Source organism: Myotis brandtii, unplaced genomic scaffold, assembly GCF_000412655.1.
Source record: "Myotis brandtii unplaced genomic scaffold, ASM41265v1 scaffold547, whole genome shotgun sequence".
In the NCBI taxonomy this organism is placed as follows: domain Eukaryota; kingdom Metazoa; phylum Chordata; class Mammalia; order Chiroptera; family Vespertilionidae; genus Myotis; species Myotis brandtii.
The window spans coordinates 1,702,068-1,707,314 of NW_005370024.1; the positions used below are offsets into that span (position 1 = coordinate 1,702,068).

Here is a 5,247-nt window from a genome sequence, read left to right on the forward strand (position 1 = left end):
ATTATTGATTTCAGAGAGGAAGGGAGAGGGAGAGATAGAAACATCAATGATGAGAGAGAATCATTGATCGGCTGCCTCCTGCACGCCCCCTACTGGAGATCAAGCCTGAAACCTGGGCATGTGCCCTTGACTGGAATCAAACCCAGGACCCTTCAGTCCACAGGTCGACGCTCTATCATCTGAGCCAAACCAGCTAGGGTGGCATCCAATCTTAATGGTTATCTAACTGTGACTATGGAATTAATACCATATGGGAATGTTTCTCAGTGCTTACAAAATATATTTAAAAATTTATTAGGCTAAGTGTATGCCTGGAATTCTATATCCCATATATGAGAAACAGCGGATGACTGCAATCACATTTTTACTTCATTGTGTTGGCTACTCTTTGACAGTGCAAAAGGATGGAAGCCCGGCTGAGGTGTGGTCTGTGGCCTCTTCCTTCCACCCTGACCCCAAAGAGGCTAGATGTTTTAAGATTGTTTCAGAAAGCCTTTTCAATTTTCAAAAAAATTTAATAACATATTAACATTAAGTTTTAAATATTTTAACATGTCATTTTGAAAACTATATTATTCTTATATACTAAGTAAAGACAGTGAAATCAAACTTTATTGTAAGTTGTTTATTGTAAGATAATTTACAAATATCTTGCTGTCTTTAGTAATTTAAACAACAGACCAATAATTTCTTCTGACCAGGACAGCAGTAAGCTAAAAACAAAATCAGCTGGCTGAATTTTCCTTCTTTACCTTTTGTCTGAGTACAGAACTTGATTTTTACAGGAACATTTGTTCTTTGTTTACCCCAAGAGCCTAGGACTATGGGACACAGTAGACTCTTCATAAATATTTTTCAAATGAATGACTAAATCACCATTGGCTGCGTGTCCATGGCCACATTCTGGAGCCCATCAACACACTGTCCTCTTTGGGCTGCTGTGAAGATTAGATGAGCACATGGGGAGAAATATCAAGGCTAACAAATTGTAATCCCTCCCTGACATACTAACTGAGACTCGGTCATTTAAGCAGCTCATCTGGATGTTCAAGGTTTCACTGACCCTAATGGGGAATGAGCATGCTAAAGGGAAATAAAGCGCCTGAAATTCGATTGTCTCCCACCCAGACCTCCTCATAGGCTGCAACAAATGGAGGAAGGGGAATGATGACAGCAGTTAAGAAAATAAAAGGGTGGGGAGGTCATCAAGAGAGCACAAGGGGGCAGATGATAAAAATAAAATTCTGAAGGACACAAACGCGCTCTAATAAACACGCTGGCCATTATGAACCAGAAAAAAAGAAAAAAAGAAAGGACTGTGAAATATTTTGGTAACGAAGAAAAGGTTCTCAATAAATTAAAAAATGTTATCTGTGAAAAAGAAATAGAAAATGAAAAATGTAACGGGGTTGATCTTTTCTTCTCATTCTTTCCTGATCATTACCTTTGAATGAGTTTCGAAGGAAATCAGATGACAACAAAATTTATTTTTTCTTTTCCTGCTAAGAAACGATAAATCAATACTGCCCAGCTTTAATATACAGCTTGTCAGCATACGTACTGAGTGTTTATTAATAATTTCTATTGGCAATAGCAAAACAAGAGCCATGATTTACTGCAGACTTATTTGGTGCTCTCTCTGGATACATGTTATCGCTAGGCCTCACTACAACACTCCCGGCTTAGTAGTACCTGGCTCAGCTTACATGTCAGGAAACCAAGGTTTCCTCTGAGCTCAACCTCTGACAGGTTACTTGATGGTAACGAAGAAAAGGTTCTCAATAAATTAAAAAATGTTATCTGTGAAAAAGAAATAGAAAATGAAAAATGTAACGGGGTTGATCTTTTCTTCTCATTCTTTCCTGATCATTACCTTTGAATGAGTTTCGAAGGAAATCAGATGACAACAAAATTTATTTTTTCTTTTCCTGCTAAGAAACGATAAATCAATACTGCCCAGCTTTAATATACAGCTTGTCAGCATACGTACTGAGTGTTTATTAATACATTTCTATTGGCAATAGCAAAACAAGAGCCATGATTTACCGCAGACTTATTTGGTGCTCTCTCTGGATACGTGTTATCGCTAGGCCTCACTACCACACTCCCGGCTTAGTAGTACCTGGCTCAGTTTACATGTCAGAAAACCGAGGTTTCCTCTGAGCTCAACCTCTGACAGGTTACTTGATTTGCCCAAGATTATAGGTATTAAGTGTCACATTCAGCATTTGACCTCAAGGCTACTCCAGAGCTGCCCCCATCCATTCCCCCCCCGCCCCCAGCTACTCTAGGTCTCTGTCTGCCTCACCATTTATTCTTTTTTATTTTTACTTATTTTTAAATATGTTTTTATTGATTTTAGAATGAGAGGAAGGGAGAGGGATTGAGAGATAGAAACATCAATGAGAGAGAGAGAGAGAGAGTCATTGATTGGCTGCCTCCTACATGCCCCCCTACTGGGGATCGGAGCCCCAAATCCAGGCACGTGCCCTGACTGGGAATCAAACTTAGGTCGATGCTCAACCCTAAGCCACACTGGTCGGGCAATTCTTACTTTTTCAATAATATCAGTAACTGTTCTGCCAGTCCATGATTCTGGAAGTATTTACAACTGAAAACTGGGGAGCACTGCCCCAGTGAGAAAGGGCTTTGGCTATGTTAGGTTAAAGATTTATTTAACTCAGTGCAGAAAACTGAACACATTTTTGAAGGAAAGTATTGATACTTCATCTAGACCAGCGGTTCTCAACCTGTGGGTCGCCAACCTGTGGGTTGCGACCCCTTTGGGGGTCGAACGACCCTTTCACAGGGGTCGCCCAAGACCATCGGAAAACACATATATAATTACATATTGTTTTTGTGATTAATCACTATGCTTTAATTGTGTTCAATTTGTAACAATGAAAATGCATCCTGCATATCCGATATTTACATTACAATTCATAACAGTAGCAAAATTACAGTTATGAAGTAGCAACGAAAATAATTTTATGGTTGGGGGTCACCTCAACATGAAGAACTGTTTTAAAGGGTCACGGCATTAGGAAGGTTGAGAACCACTGATCTAGACAAATGGACCGTCTCTGAGGGTCCTCAGGGGGTCAGTCATAAAAGGACCCATGACATTCAGCTGCAGGAGAAAGGGATGAAGGTGTAAGGAAAGGGCAGAACTGTCTGCAGCTCCACCTCTGCAGCTTAAAATATGATCTGATACATGCATCCTGCTCCAGAACAGGAACACGTGGGCTCACGGGAAGAGTGAGGGCTCTATAAACAATCACATGGGCCTGGGCTCACAGTCCAGCCCCACTCATCAGCTGTGTGTCCTCAGAGCAATGCCTTCGCCTCTCCGAGATGCATTTCTATGTCTGTGAACATGTGGTCATAACTCCTACCTCGATGGGAGATTATTTCATAAGGACTAAATAGTAAAGCATGTGCAGTAAGATGCCTCGCCGACACAGGCAGCTTCCTTTCTGTTCCCATGGGCGACAGACTGAAGCCTTCCCCGCCCTCACACACCTGAGCATTTTCTCTCGGAGGACAGCGCTGTCCTTTTCTGTCCCATCCTGTCAGAGCTGTGGCCTGGAGCCCTGGGCAGGTAGGTGCCACATGCACCCTTTTTGAATTCATTACCTAATTCTATGAGTGATTCCAGCCGTAGCTTCCCGGGGTATAAGGTTAGTGACAAATAGCTTCAGAGAATCATTTAATCAGCTCGCTATAACATATATTACCTTCAAAGAGTGCATATACATATTTGAGTTGTTCTATGTGATATATACCCAGTGCACTGGCTTGATGAACTGAGTGCCCCCAGGCCCTCCTGGAGGGGCCCTGGCAGGCTTTAAGCATGTAAGTCCCTTTTACAAATCTCTCATGGCACCTAGCTCATTGCACTATTAAACTGTGCTTCTGACCTGATCTGAATCACTGTTTGTGCGCTTTAAGCTTCAGCACCTTGCCTGGTGCATAGGGCACGCTCAATAAATGTTTGAATGGATGATTCTGCAAATGAGCTCCAGGAGACATACAGAGACACTTCCTTCTGGTGCAGTTTCTGTGCAGAAGTTATCCGAAAATGTAATATCCTGCATGTATTTCCCATTAGGCTTTATTAGCTTTTCACAGCACCGCTTTGCAGTGGATGGAAACAATCCGTCTACATCACAGCTCGAAGATTTTCTTTGTGTTTTTTTTTTGGCGGGGGGAGGGTGAGGGAGGAGCAGCAATCCTCAGCCCTCTGTCTGCTGTGGGCCCTTCTCTGTCTAATGCCAAGAAAAGGGAAGCTTGAAGTAATTACTACTTAGCCCTTTGAACCAATTTGAGCAAAAAGGCCCAGAAATGCAACGTGCAGCAAATGTTTCCGGGGACTGGAAAGCAACAGGCTGACCTGGATGTCCCAGGGAGGAGGGTAACCGGGGCTGTGATGAGCTGACCTAGTGTTTCTGCAAACAGACTCCGGGCAGCAGCTCTAATCAAAGCAGCAGAGCACTGCCCTCCATTCCAGAAAGTAGAATGTGAACAACCCCTAACTTGGCTCTTCCTTAAATCTGCTCAGGCCCAGCGGGGAGTCTGAACTCCACGGGGGTGGAGGGGTGGGGGGGACTGGGAGCAGGACCCTCTGCTGCTGCCCTGCTCCCAGAGAACAGATTTACCTGAAGAAACTTTACAAGCACTTGCCAGGTTCCGCTTGCTCTCTGGGATGGAGGGAAGTGGAGGAGGCCCTTCTTACTGTGGATCTTCTAAGGGTCTGAAGGAAGAGGCTGAGCGTAGGGGCGGTCCCGGGCGGCTCCCTGGGAAGCTGCAGCCAGTCTCCGGCAAAAACACCCACTTAGCAACCCGTTCCTAAGGAAGGTCACTCGGTGGCTTTCTTTTTTTTTCTTTTAAAGCGACAGGTTAATCCTCTCGTAGTGGAACACAAGCACGCTGAGCAGCAGGCACAACCCGTGGGACGAGGACAAAGAGAAATCAGCTGGGGGAGGAGCTGGCAGAAATTAGGTCAGGCTGCAGGGCCTCATGTCCTGGGGTCACAGGTGTTTCTGGTCAAAGACAGGCCATGCTCAGAGCAGCTGGTTACGATCTTGAGAGGCCATCATTTCAAGGTGAGGGTGTCTTCTTTGTACCAAAGGTCCCTAGAGGTGCTCCGGGCCCCAGGGAATGTTGCTCGGGGAGGTTTCAGTTAAATGTGGGGGAGTGAATGTACAAAATTAATCTCCCTGTATTCTCCGAATCCCACTGAAATCA

General features: G+C 44.1%; 1 protein-coding gene across 1 annotated transcript in view; it reads right to left on the reverse strand.

Moving 5' to 3' along the window:
* CC2D2A (coiled-coil and C2 domain containing 2A) overlaps positions 1–4,917 on the reverse strand; it is an 88,070-nt gene extending 83,153 nt beyond the window's left edge. Inside the window, exon 1 of the mRNA XM_014549334.1 lies at positions 4,659–4,917. The gene's annotated coding sequence lies outside the window, so the exon portion shown is untranslated. The remainder of the gene's footprint in view (positions 1–4,658) is intronic.
* Between the last annotated feature and the right edge of the window lie 330 nt (positions 4,918–5,247).